Below are 12,090 nucleotides of genomic sequence, written 5' to 3' on the forward strand. Positions count from 1 at the left end.
CCAAAATGCTGCTGCAGCCGTGACAGGCGCAATGCATGCAAGAGGTTGCAATATAAAACCTTGTTGAACAAACATTTTCTTAAGGTAACCCTCTAATTTTTTATCCATTGGATCTGAAAAGGCACAGCTATCCTCCACCGGGATAGTGGTACGCTTAGCTAAAGTAGAAACTGCTCCCTCCACCTTAGGGACCGTTTGCCATAAGTCCCGTGTGGTGGCGTCTATTGGAAACATCTTTCTAAATATCGGAGGGGGTGAGAACGGCACACCGGGTCTATCCTACTCCTTAGTAACAATTTCAGTAAGTCTCTTAGGTATAGGAAAAACGTCAGTACTCGCCGGGTACCGCAAAATATTTATCCAACCTACACATTTTCTCTGGTATTGCAACTGTGTTACAATCATTCAGAGCCGCTAACACCTCCCCTAGTAATACACGGAGGTTTTCCAGCTTAAATTTAAAATTTGAAATATCTGAATCCAGTTTGTTTGGATCAGAACCGTCACCCGCAGAATGAAGCTCTCCGTCCTCATGTTCTGCAAATTGTGACGCAGTGTCTGACATGGCCCTAATATTATCAGCGCACTCTGTTCTCACCCCAGAGTGATCACGCTTACCTCTTAGTTCTGGTAATTTAGCCAAAACTTCAGTCATAACAGTAGCCATATCCTGTAATGTGATTTGTAATGGCCGCCCAGATGTACTCGGCGCTACAATATCACGCACCTCCCGAGCGGGAGATGCAGGTACTGACACGTGAGGCGAGTTAGTCGGCATAACTCTCCCCTCGTTGTTTGGTGAAATCTGTTCAATTTGTACAGATTGACTTTTATTTAAAGTAGCATCAATGCAGTTAGTACATAAATTTCTATTGGGCTCCACTTTGGCTTTAGCACATATAGCACAGATATCTTCCTCTGAATCAGACATGTTTAACACACTAGCAAATAAACTAGCAACTTGGAAATACTTTTCAAGTAATTTACTATAATATGAAAACGTACTGTGCCTATAAGAAGCACAGAAAAAGTTATGACAGTTGAAAATTAATAAACTGAAAAGTTATAGCATCAAATCTTTGAAAAAAACACAATTTTAGCAAAGGATTGCTCCCATTAGCAAAGGATAACTAACCCTGATAGCAGAAAAAAAATACAGAAATAAACGTTTTTTATCACAGTCAACTACAATCTCACAGCTCTGCTGTGAGTGATTACCTCCCTCAAAACAAGTTTTGAAGACCCCTGAGTTCTGTAGAGATGAACCGGATCATGCAGGGAAGACAAACTTCTGACTGAATTTTTTGATGCGTAGCAAAAGCGCCAAAAAAGGCCCCTCCCCCTCACACATAACAGTGAGAGAGATCAGTAAACTGTCATAAATTAAATAAAACGACTGCCAAGTGGAAAAAAATAGTGCCCAAAACATTTTTTCACCCAGTACCTCAGAAAATTAAACGATTTTACATGCCAGCAAAAAACGTTTAACATTAATAAATTAAGTGTTATTAAAAAGCCTGTTGCTAGTCCCTGCAAATTAGGCTAAAGTTTTATGCATACAGTAAATTCCAGTGAAGTGCCATTCCCCAGAATACTGAAGTGTAAAATATACATACATGACAGCCTGATACCAGTTGCTGCTACTGCATTTAAGGCTGAGTTTACATTATATCGGTATGGCAGAATTTTCTCATCAATTCCATTGTCAGAAAATAATAAGCTGCTACATACCTCTTTGCAGATTAATCTGCCCGCTGTCCCCTGATCTGAAGTTTACCTCTCCTCAGATGGCCGAGAAACAGCAATATGATCTTAACTATGCCGGCTAAAATCATAGAAAAAACTCAGGTAGATTCTTCTTCAAATTCTACCAGAGAAGAAATAACACACTCCGGTGCTATTATAAAATAACAAACTTTTGATTGAAGGTATGAAACTAAGTAAAATCACCACAGTCCTCTCACACATCCTATCTATTCGTTGGGTGCAAGAGAATGACTGGAGGTGACGTAGAGGGGAGGAGCTATATAGCAGCTCTGCTGGGTGAATCCTCTTGCACTTCCTGTTGGGGAAGTAATGATGACCCGTGGACTGACCACACTTAACAGGAGAAAACTCTTAACCATCTCCGTGGAGATGTTGCCTGTGCAACGGCAAAGAGAATGACTGGGGTGGGCGGAGCCTAGGAGGGATCATGTGACCAGCTTTGCTGGGACTCTTTGCCATTTCCTGTTGGGGAAGAGAATATCCCACAAGTAAGGATGACGCCATGGACCGGACACACCAATGTTGGAGAAATAAAGCTTATATCCAACCAAGTGTCATTATTTGTTTCATTGCATATATACACCTATTGCTAGTATTGTTTAGTAACATTCAGTCCCACAACAAGTGTCACAATTATCGTTTGTTATCATGAGCTACTATATATTTTTTCTTTTTTAGCATGTAATTGCTTATAGTTTATATTTGCTCATGCCTACGGTATTTATTACCATTGCTCTGATATTATGGCACTTGTAACATATGCGGTTGAATTTGCTATGCACTCATTTTATATGCGCACCGTTCACTTTTCTTACCACCTAAGGTGAAAGATGTATATGGGTAATATACTGCAGTAATTTGTTATAACTGGGTGCTTGGCTATATTGTTCCCACTTAAGATTTACAATTTGTAACTTGTTATCAGGCTGATTTATTCCATAAGTGCACGCTATGTTAGTTTGAGTGCTAGATCAGGGCTATGAAATATGTAAATATTCAGGTAATATCAATAGCTAGCCTCACTGTGCACAAATCTTACTATACAATATCATTAAATCTGAGCGTTTGGTTTGCCAAGTATATTGCTTAAGGCTTGGCCTTATATGTCCACAACTTACTCTCTGCTATCAAGCAGTGTAAATATATGTACTCCAATAATAGGTAGCACCTGTGTGCTTTAGCTATATTGTTCCCACTTCGGATTTATAATTATAACTCATTATTAGACCAGTGTATTCCCTAGGTGCACACTGTATCAGTTTAGGTACTGAATCCGAGCTGTAAAATATATAATTGTTCAAGTAATATCGATAGCTAGCTCCACTGTGCACAAACCCTATTATGCAATATCATCAACTCTGAGCGTTGGGTTTGACAGGCAATGTATATTGCTTAATGCTTTGCTCTTGTATCCACAAGTTACTCTCTACTATCGTGCGATATGAACACTATTCATTACTGTATAACACAGCCGTTAGCCGGTGATTTATTATTATTGTACTTGCGATACAGTTTATTACATTTGCCATACACTCAATTCATGCACGCATCATTCACTTTTCTTTCATCCTCGAGTAAAAAATGTATATACATATATATGTATTTCAGTAAGTGATCGTGATTGAGTGCTTTGGACTATGTTAATTCCACTGTTTGGGTTGTAAATGATAACTTCAATTGGATTTATCTATTTCTTTAATGCACACTTTATCGGTTTGAATAGTAGTTTAGGGCTAAAAAATATATATATAATATGTGATTCTTAAGTCAAATCCTTAGCTCGCCCCAATTATACATAAACATTACTGTCAAAGCTTTGATAAAGCCTAAACAGGCGAAACGCGTCAGGGGGGTTGTGTGGGATAATGGGGTCCCGCAATTGTTGTGTATTTAAAAAAAACTCTAACGTAGCTAATGTGTATCTGACAGTAGCATTGTACTAGCGGTTGACGGCTGTGCCAAATAGTAGTGGATAGTGTCTATACCGCACGATAGTGGAGAGTTAATTGTGGATATGGGGGCTAGGTACCAACAATACTCACAAACTTCAAAAAACTCCAGCCACCATATCAATTTAAAAGACCTTTATTTTCTTATCCTGGGTCCAAACATACAACGTTTCAAGCCAATGTGGCTCTTAGTCATGTACATGACTAAGAGCCACATTGGCTTGAAACGTTGTATGTTTGGACCCAGGATAAGAAAATAAAGGTCTTTTAAATTGATATGGTGGCTGGTGTTTTTTGAAGTTTGTGATTGTGCTGTGGACCTGGCAAGTCTGCTGCTCCGTGCCCCATAAGAGAAAGATTCAGGTGTGCTGTTTTCCACTTATTGGATTTTACCAACAATACTCAGCCTGCCAAACCAGCGTTTAGATTTAGCGATCATGCACAGTAATGTTTATGTATAATTGGGGCGAGCTAAGGATTTGACTTAAGAATCACATATTATATATATATTTTTTAGCCCTAAACTACTATTCAAACCGATAAAGTGTACATTAAAGAAATAGATAAATCCAATTGAAGTTATCATTTACAACCCAAACAGTGGAATTAACATAGTCCAAAGCACTCAATCACGATCACTTACTGAAATACATATATATGTATATAAATTTTTTACTCGAGGATGAAAGAAAAGTAAATGATGCGTGCATGAATTGAGTGTATGGCAAATGTAATAAACTATATCGCAAGTACAATAATAATAAATCACCGGCTAACGGCTGTGTTATACAGTAATGAATAGTGTTCATATCGCACGATCTTACAGCTCGGATTCAGTACCTAAACTGATACAGTGTGCACCTAGGGAATACACTGGTCTAATAATGAGTTATAATTATAAATCCGAAGTGGGAACAATATAGCTAAAGCACACAGGTGCTACCTATTATTGGAGTACATATATTTACACTGCTTGATAGCAGAGAGTACGTTGTGGACATATAAGGCCAAGCCTTAAGCAATATACTTGTCAAACCAAACGCTCAGATTTAATGATATTGTATAGTAAGATTTGTGCACAGTGAGGCTAGCTATTGATATTACCTGAATATTTACATATTTCATAGCCCTGATCTAGCACGCAAACTAACATAGCGTGCACTTATGGAATAAATCAGCCTGATAACAAGTTACAAATTGTAAATCTTAAGTGGGAACAATATAGCCAAGCACCCAGCTATAACAAATTACTGCAGTATATACCCATATACATCTTTCACCTTAGGTGGTAAGAAAAGTGAACGGTGCGCATATAAAATGAGTGCATAGCAAATTCAACCGCATATGTTACAAGTGCCATAATATCAGAGCAATGGTAATAAATACCGTAGGCATGAGCGAAAATTAACTATAAGCAATTACATGCTAAAAAAGAAAAAATATATAGTAGCTCATGATAACAAACGATAATTGTGACACTTGGTGTGGGACTGAATGTTACTAAACAATACTAGCAATAGGTGTATATATGCAATGAAACAAATAATGATGACACTTGGTTGGATATAAGCTTTATTTATACATGACGGATACATTCACAGTAGGAAGCATATTCAGCAGTCCAAGCCTTATTTGGACAATTATTTGAACCTTAACGCAACCCAAGTTGTTCAACCACATCTTTTCAGCAAGATAATGCTAATGAGTGCGAGTATGCCACACAGTGTTTGTTACTAAGAGGCGTTGATCAGAATTATTATGACGAGAACATATATCCACCCAGTAGTATTAGTGCCTCTGAGGTAATGATATTTAGATAATTCCATTTGACTCTCCAAGGTAAAGTGCGATTAATGTGACAATAAATTATTAATATTACAATACAATAACACTTACCACGGTACAGAACAACCTAGATTAATGGTACCATTTATATAGTGAGACCTGATAAGGAATTAATGGTAAAAAGGCCTAATTGACAAACAACAGATCTCACATAATACAGCTTCAAACGTTAGAGGAACAAATTTTAAAGGTTTGTGTTTACCCGTTTTAACCAAAACAATAAAAGTTAAATTTTAATTCCTTTTGCCTCTACTTCAGTCTGGGCATAGAGTGCTATTAGAGCATTTTTCTTTCAGGGATTCTCAATCCCAATTGTTTGCCAAAGTTTACGTAATAAATGCTAGCACCACTTCTCACAACATAAATGTGCAGAGATACTGACATAAGTATCCATAAAAATTTAAATAAGTGAGAAGTTTGCCTTAATAGTGCCCTTGTTATCTCGTGTGGGTAGTATACAGTTCTAATGACACCTCTATAGACCTTGCTTTGCCTTTCCTATTCTCTACTCGGCTATACGTAAAACTAAGAGAGAGAGAGATGAGTGTTTTAAAGCTCTTATGGGTTCTTGATCACCTCCTAGTGGCAGGAAATATATCCCATCTGTTATGGAGGACTGTGAACCATCATCATTCCAAAAGAAAATAATTTCAGGTAAGCCATTACACCATATAGTTATGTATATATCATGACATGTAAGAAACTTGCAACAACGAGAAAAAAAAATATAGGGGGGAAGCATTTTTTTTTATTAAAATTTTGATAAACAATAGTTTGTGTGTTTTCCCCCCAAAACTTTATAATAAAAAGGAGTTATACACATGTAAATGAGGGGCTTTTGATATAATTATGCAACTTTGATCTGCACAGAGGGGTTCCCATGAGCCCATATGCAAATAAGTACACTTTTGTTCACACCAGGGGCTTTAAAAAATCAAAAGTCTTCAGGGTCTCAAGGCCTTTATGATGGGCTATTTTTTTTTTTAAATAGTGCTCATTCTTAAACTCCCAAGACACATATGCATGAGGATTACATCTTAAACAGTGGGTCTTGGAGGTTTCTAGGGATTAAGGAGGCAGATCAAAGGGGCTTTAATACCAACCCCTTTATCCAGGTCCCTTAAAGGGATATAAAACATTTTTTCTTTCATGATTCAGATAGAGCATGCAATTTTAAGTACCTTTCAAACTTAGTGCCATTATCAATTTCTCTTTGTTCTCTTGGTATTTTTATTTGATGCAAGTTTAGGAGTATGCACATTTTTTATTCAGAACCTGGGTAGCTAAATGTAAATTTTTGCATATGAAACCTAAAGTGTTCTTTTGTGATTGAGACAGGGCATTACATTTAAAAAAACTAAAAAAAAATTATGCTTACCTAATAAATTTATTTCTTGACACAGTGAGTCCACGGATCATCCAATTACTATTGGGAATATCACTCCTGCCCAGCAGGAGGCGGCAAAGAGCACCACAGCAAAGCTGTTAAATATCACCTCCCTTCCATCCAACCCCAGTCATTTGACCGAAGCAAAGGAGAGAAAGGAAGCAACAAGGTGCAGAGGTGTCTGAAGTTTATAACAAAAAACCCTGTCCTTAAGAAAACAGGGCGGGCCGTGGACTCACCGTGTCAAGAAAGAAAGAAATTTATCATCAGGTAAGCATAAATTTTGTTTTCTTTTTAATGACACGGTGAGTCCACGGATCATCAAATTACTATTGGGAAACAATAGCCAAGCTAGAGTACAGAGATAAGGGAGGGACAAGACAGAGAACCTAAACGGAAGGCACCACTGCTTGAAGAACCTTTCTCCCAAAAGAAGCCTCAGCCGAGGCAAAAGTGTCAAATTTATAGAATTTGGAAAAAGTGTGAAGAGAGGACCAAGTTGCAGCCTTGCAAATCTGTTCCACAGAAGCGTCATTTTGGAATGCCCAGGAAGAGGAAACAGCCCTCGTAGAATGAGCTGTAAATCTCTCAGGAGACTGCTGTTCAGCAATTTTATAGGCCAACTGAATGATACTCTTCAGCCACAAAGAAAAAGAAGTAGCCGTAGCTTTCTGCCCCTTATGTTTTCCAGAGAAAACCACAAACAGAGCAGAAGACTGACGAAAATCCTTAGTCGCCTGTAAATAGAATTTCAATGCACGCACCACGTCCAGATTGTGCAACAGAAGTTCCTTCTGAGAAGGAGGGTTAGGACACAAGGAAGAAACACCAATCTCCTGATTAATGTTCCGATCTGAAACCACTTAGGGAGAAACCCTAACTTGGTATGCAAAACTACCATATCCAAATGAAAAATAAGGTAAGGAGACTCATACTGTAATGCAGAGAGCTCTGAAACTCTACGAGCAGATGAAATAGCAACAAGAAACAAAACCTTCCAAGATAACAATTTAATATCTAAGGAATGCATAGGCTCAAACGGAGCCTATTGAAGAACTTTAAGAACAAGATTAAGACTCCAGGGAGGAGTAACCGGCTTAAACACAGGCCTGATTCTGACCAAGGCCTGACAGAACGATTGCATGTCTGGTACATCCCCCAGATGTTTATGTAACAAAATAGACAAGGTAGACATTTGACCCTTTAGGGAGCTTGCCGATAATCCCTTCTCCAAACCCTCTTGGAGAAAAGACAAACTTCCAGGAAACCGAACTCTGCTCCAAAAGTAGCCTTTGGATTCACACCAATGCAGATATCTACAACATATCTTATGGTAAATCTTTCTAGTCACAGGCTTACGAGCCTGAATCATGGTCTCAATGACAGACTCTGAAAATCCATGCTTAGGTAAAATTAAGCGTTCAATCTCCAAGCAGTCAGCTTCAGAGAAACTAGATTTGGATGAAGGAAGAGCCCTTGAAGTAGAAGGTCCTTTCTCAATGGAAGTCTCCAAGGTGGAAGAGATGACATCTCCACCAGGTCTGCATACCAGATCCTGCGAAGCCACACCGGTGCTATGAGGATCATAGACACCCTCTCTTGTTTGATTCGAGCAATGACTCGAGGGAGGAGAGCGAACAGGGGAAATAAGTATGCAAGACTGAAATTACAAGGTACCGCCAGAGCATCTATCAGTGCCGCCTGAGGATCCCTTGACCTCGACCCGTACCTCGGAAGCTTGGCATTCTGCCGAGATGCCATGAGATACAGGTCCGGCTGTCCCCATTTGAGAATCAAGCTGGAAAACACTTCCGGATGGAGTTCCCACTCCCCCGGGTGAAAGGTCTGTCTGCTCATAAAATCTGCCTCCCAGTTGTCCACTCCTGGGATGTGGATCGCCGACAGGCAGCAGTTGTGGGACTCCACCCACTGAATTATCTTGGTTAACTCAGAGTTCCCCCCTGATGGTTGATGTAAGCCACTGAAGTTATGTTGTCAGACTGGAACCTGCTAAACCGGGCCGAAGCTAACCGAGGCCAGGCCAGAAGAGCATTGAAAATTGCTCTCAGCTCCAGAATGTTTATGGATTTCCCCTGAGCCTTTAGAGAGACCCAGCTGAGGTGTTCTAGCTTAAACCTGAAGGATGCAACTAAAGTATCAGCAGTAGGAATTACACTGTCTGAGATTTCACCCTCAGATGCTACCGAAGTATCTTCCTCCTCAGATTTCTGGGAGGGGGCATTCGGAATACCCACAAATGTGTCAGCAACCTTACCAACTGATTGTTTACATTTCCTCTTGCGCTTTCCCTGCAGCATGGGAAAAGCAGACAACGCATCAGAAACCGCAGAGGACATGAGGGAAGCGATGTCTTGCAATGTAACTCCAGGTGGAGTAAGAGAGGAAGAGCAGGGCACTGGACGTGTGGACGATAAATTTTGGGACATTTGAGGAGTAAGCTGCGGCATATCTTGTACATTGTTAGAAGACTCCTGAACAGCATACGCCCTAGACAATGTTGGCTCAGAAAAAAAAGTCTATCCCTGAACTGTAAAGTTCTCTCAATACATGAGGAATAGAAAGGGATTGGTGGTTCCACATTAGCATCAAAACAAAGAACATGTAACATCTTGCAGGGCCTCTTGGTCCATCTTTATTCCCCAAAAAACAGAATAGATAAACTGATATTTTATTTAGAAAATACCCAACAAAACAAATGTTACTGTTTCTTTAAATTTTAAAATGAAACTGCTTTATTTTTCTGCAACAAAATAAGGTATTACAAAAAAAAAACATTCTGGACAACCTCTACGCCTCAGCTTAGCTTTGCTGAGGTGCTTACCGGCCTGACTGAAACCGGAGTGAATATTATGCTAGATGAACCGGACTCAACTTCTATTTTCTGTCAATTGAAGTCCGGTAACCGCAACACTATTACTATATGTGACAAAGCTTCTCTGCTCCAGAACACAGGAAGTGTATGGAAAAGAAAGGCACGCATCAAAATTTGCTGCCTCAGCTAACCCCTCCCATCGTGGGCGTTACAAGATTAACCTCCCGTTCGGCCAAATGTATTGCAAAGCCGTCGGATATTAAAAAAAGTAAAAACACCATGTCTGAGCCTGATCTCCTCGTCCCCAGTGCCTGCCATTACTGCCCATAATAAAATGACTTCCTAAGTCATAGGAAGATGTACAGGTAGCCATCAGTTTATGCCGGGGTTAGGTTCCAGGAGGAATGGTCGTAAATCGAAACTGTTGTAAATTGAAACCTAGTTTATAATGTAAGTCAATGGGAATTGAGGGAGTTAGGTTCCAGGTACCTCTCAAAATTGTCATAAGTAACACCTACTACATTATTTTTAAAGCTTTGAAATGAAAACTTTAAAAGCTAAACAGCATTATAAACCTAATAATATAGATTGTATCATCATCAAACTAAGTTTAATGAACAAAAACATTTGCTAACAGCACCTATTTATATAATCACACAACAGACTGCATCATCATCAAACTAAGTTTAATGAACAAAAACGTTTTTTACTTGCATTTTTCTGCAATCAGTTCTCTGCATTGTTAGCATGTTAGATAATATTGGGTCTGCACCTATTCTATGCATTTCAATCTGCAGTGATTAATAAGCAGTTAGGTACCCTCACCTCAAGCAGCTGGACAGGAAGATAATAGGGAAGTGGCAGGTAAATCTTGTCGCTCGATAGATAATGTCTGCTGTGTACACAGATCAATTTAAGGCTGTTAAGTTGCATAACCTTGCTGCAAAACAAGCGGACAGCTTCACCTATTGGCTATTTTAATTAGTGCACTTTGCTTTCCAAAGCTTTTCAATAGCAGTCACATGACTGGAAAAAAAAGGTTGTTATTCTGAAACGGCGCAAATTGAACCGGCGTAAACAGAAGGCCACCTGTATTTTGTCCCAGTAGTACTTTTAAAGTGACATCTTTTATTATTTATACGTTCCCATAAAAATAAAAAGTTAGCACTTACCTTTAGAAATCTGCCCGGCAGCAGAGCAACTCACTAGGTTTGAGAGGCATGTTCCCTCACATGGACCTGTGGAAAAAACGTAAAGAATGAGTAATCTTATTCAGGCTTTTGAAGTTAGGGCAGCATTAAATATATAGGAGGCGCAGCGACGATTATATACAAGTGCCCATTGCTTGAAAGCCACCACTGCTCTATTGAACAGACTGATATGGACTACGGCTACACCCTAGGACAAACCAGTACAATCTTGTACTACTTAAAAATAATAAAATCTTGCTTGAAGAATCTTCTTTCTAACACCTAAACTTTACCACTTCCTTGCTCTAACGTAGGCAAAGAGAATGACTGGGGTTGGAGGGAAGGGAGGTGATATTTAACAGCTTTGTTGTGGCGCTCTTTGCCGCATCCTGCTGGGCAGGAGTGATATTCCCAATAGTAAATAGATGATCCGTGGACTCACCATGTCATTAGAAAGAAAAATGGTTTCCAACTTTCTCCTTTGATGAAAAGATACATCTGGAGCACTAAATGGCAGGAAATAGTGCTGCCATTTAGTGCCCTTGCTAATGAATAACATGCTTATAAAATTGCTGCCATATAGAGCTCCAGACATGTGCACTCTCCTGAGCTTTCCCTGCTTTCAAACAAAATATTTAATAGAAGTAAATAAGAAAGTTGTTTAAAATGGCATGCTCCATCTGAATCATGAAAGAAAAGGTTTGTGTTTCATATGTTCCTTTAAGCCCTTTTCTCATTAACTGCACTTTTGGGGCTTGGCCCCTGATGAGCTCTGGAAACCCTTTTGCAAACTGTTAAAGTGAAAGCCAATACTAGCGTTTGTGAAACGCTAGGATTGACCAATGAAACAAATAAAAAGGGGACTTGCATTCATGAAGCATAACATACTTCATGTCGAAAGCTTGTTTCAAGCGTTCGCCGTTCTGAGTAGCTAAGGCAGCCCACGGTAGAATGCTGTTTTGCTAAGAGGCGACGTTTTCACCTCTTAGCAAATAGCGTTCTGGAAATCAGGCGCCACAGGGAGAGACAAGACGGATTTACTGCACAGCTATTGGCTAAGAGGTGAAACGCTTGAAACAAAGGAGCTTTCGGCATGAAGTAAGTTATATTTCATGAATG

The 12,090-nt window shown here is 39.3% G+C and overlaps 1 protein-coding gene across 1 annotated transcript in view; it reads right to left on the bottom strand.

Annotated features, from left to right (window-relative positions):
• LOC128661715 (ATPase family AAA domain-containing protein 2) overlaps window positions 1–12,090 on the bottom strand; it is a gene marked incomplete at its 5' end in the record, with an annotated part of 87,207 nt that overhangs the window by 50,299 nt on the left and 24,818 nt on the right.

The sequence above is a fragment of the Bombina bombina genome, chromosome 5 (assembly GCF_027579735.1).
Source record: "Bombina bombina isolate aBomBom1 chromosome 5, aBomBom1.pri, whole genome shotgun sequence".
Lineage (NCBI taxonomy): Eukaryota > Metazoa > Chordata > Amphibia > Anura > Bombinatoridae > Bombina > Bombina bombina.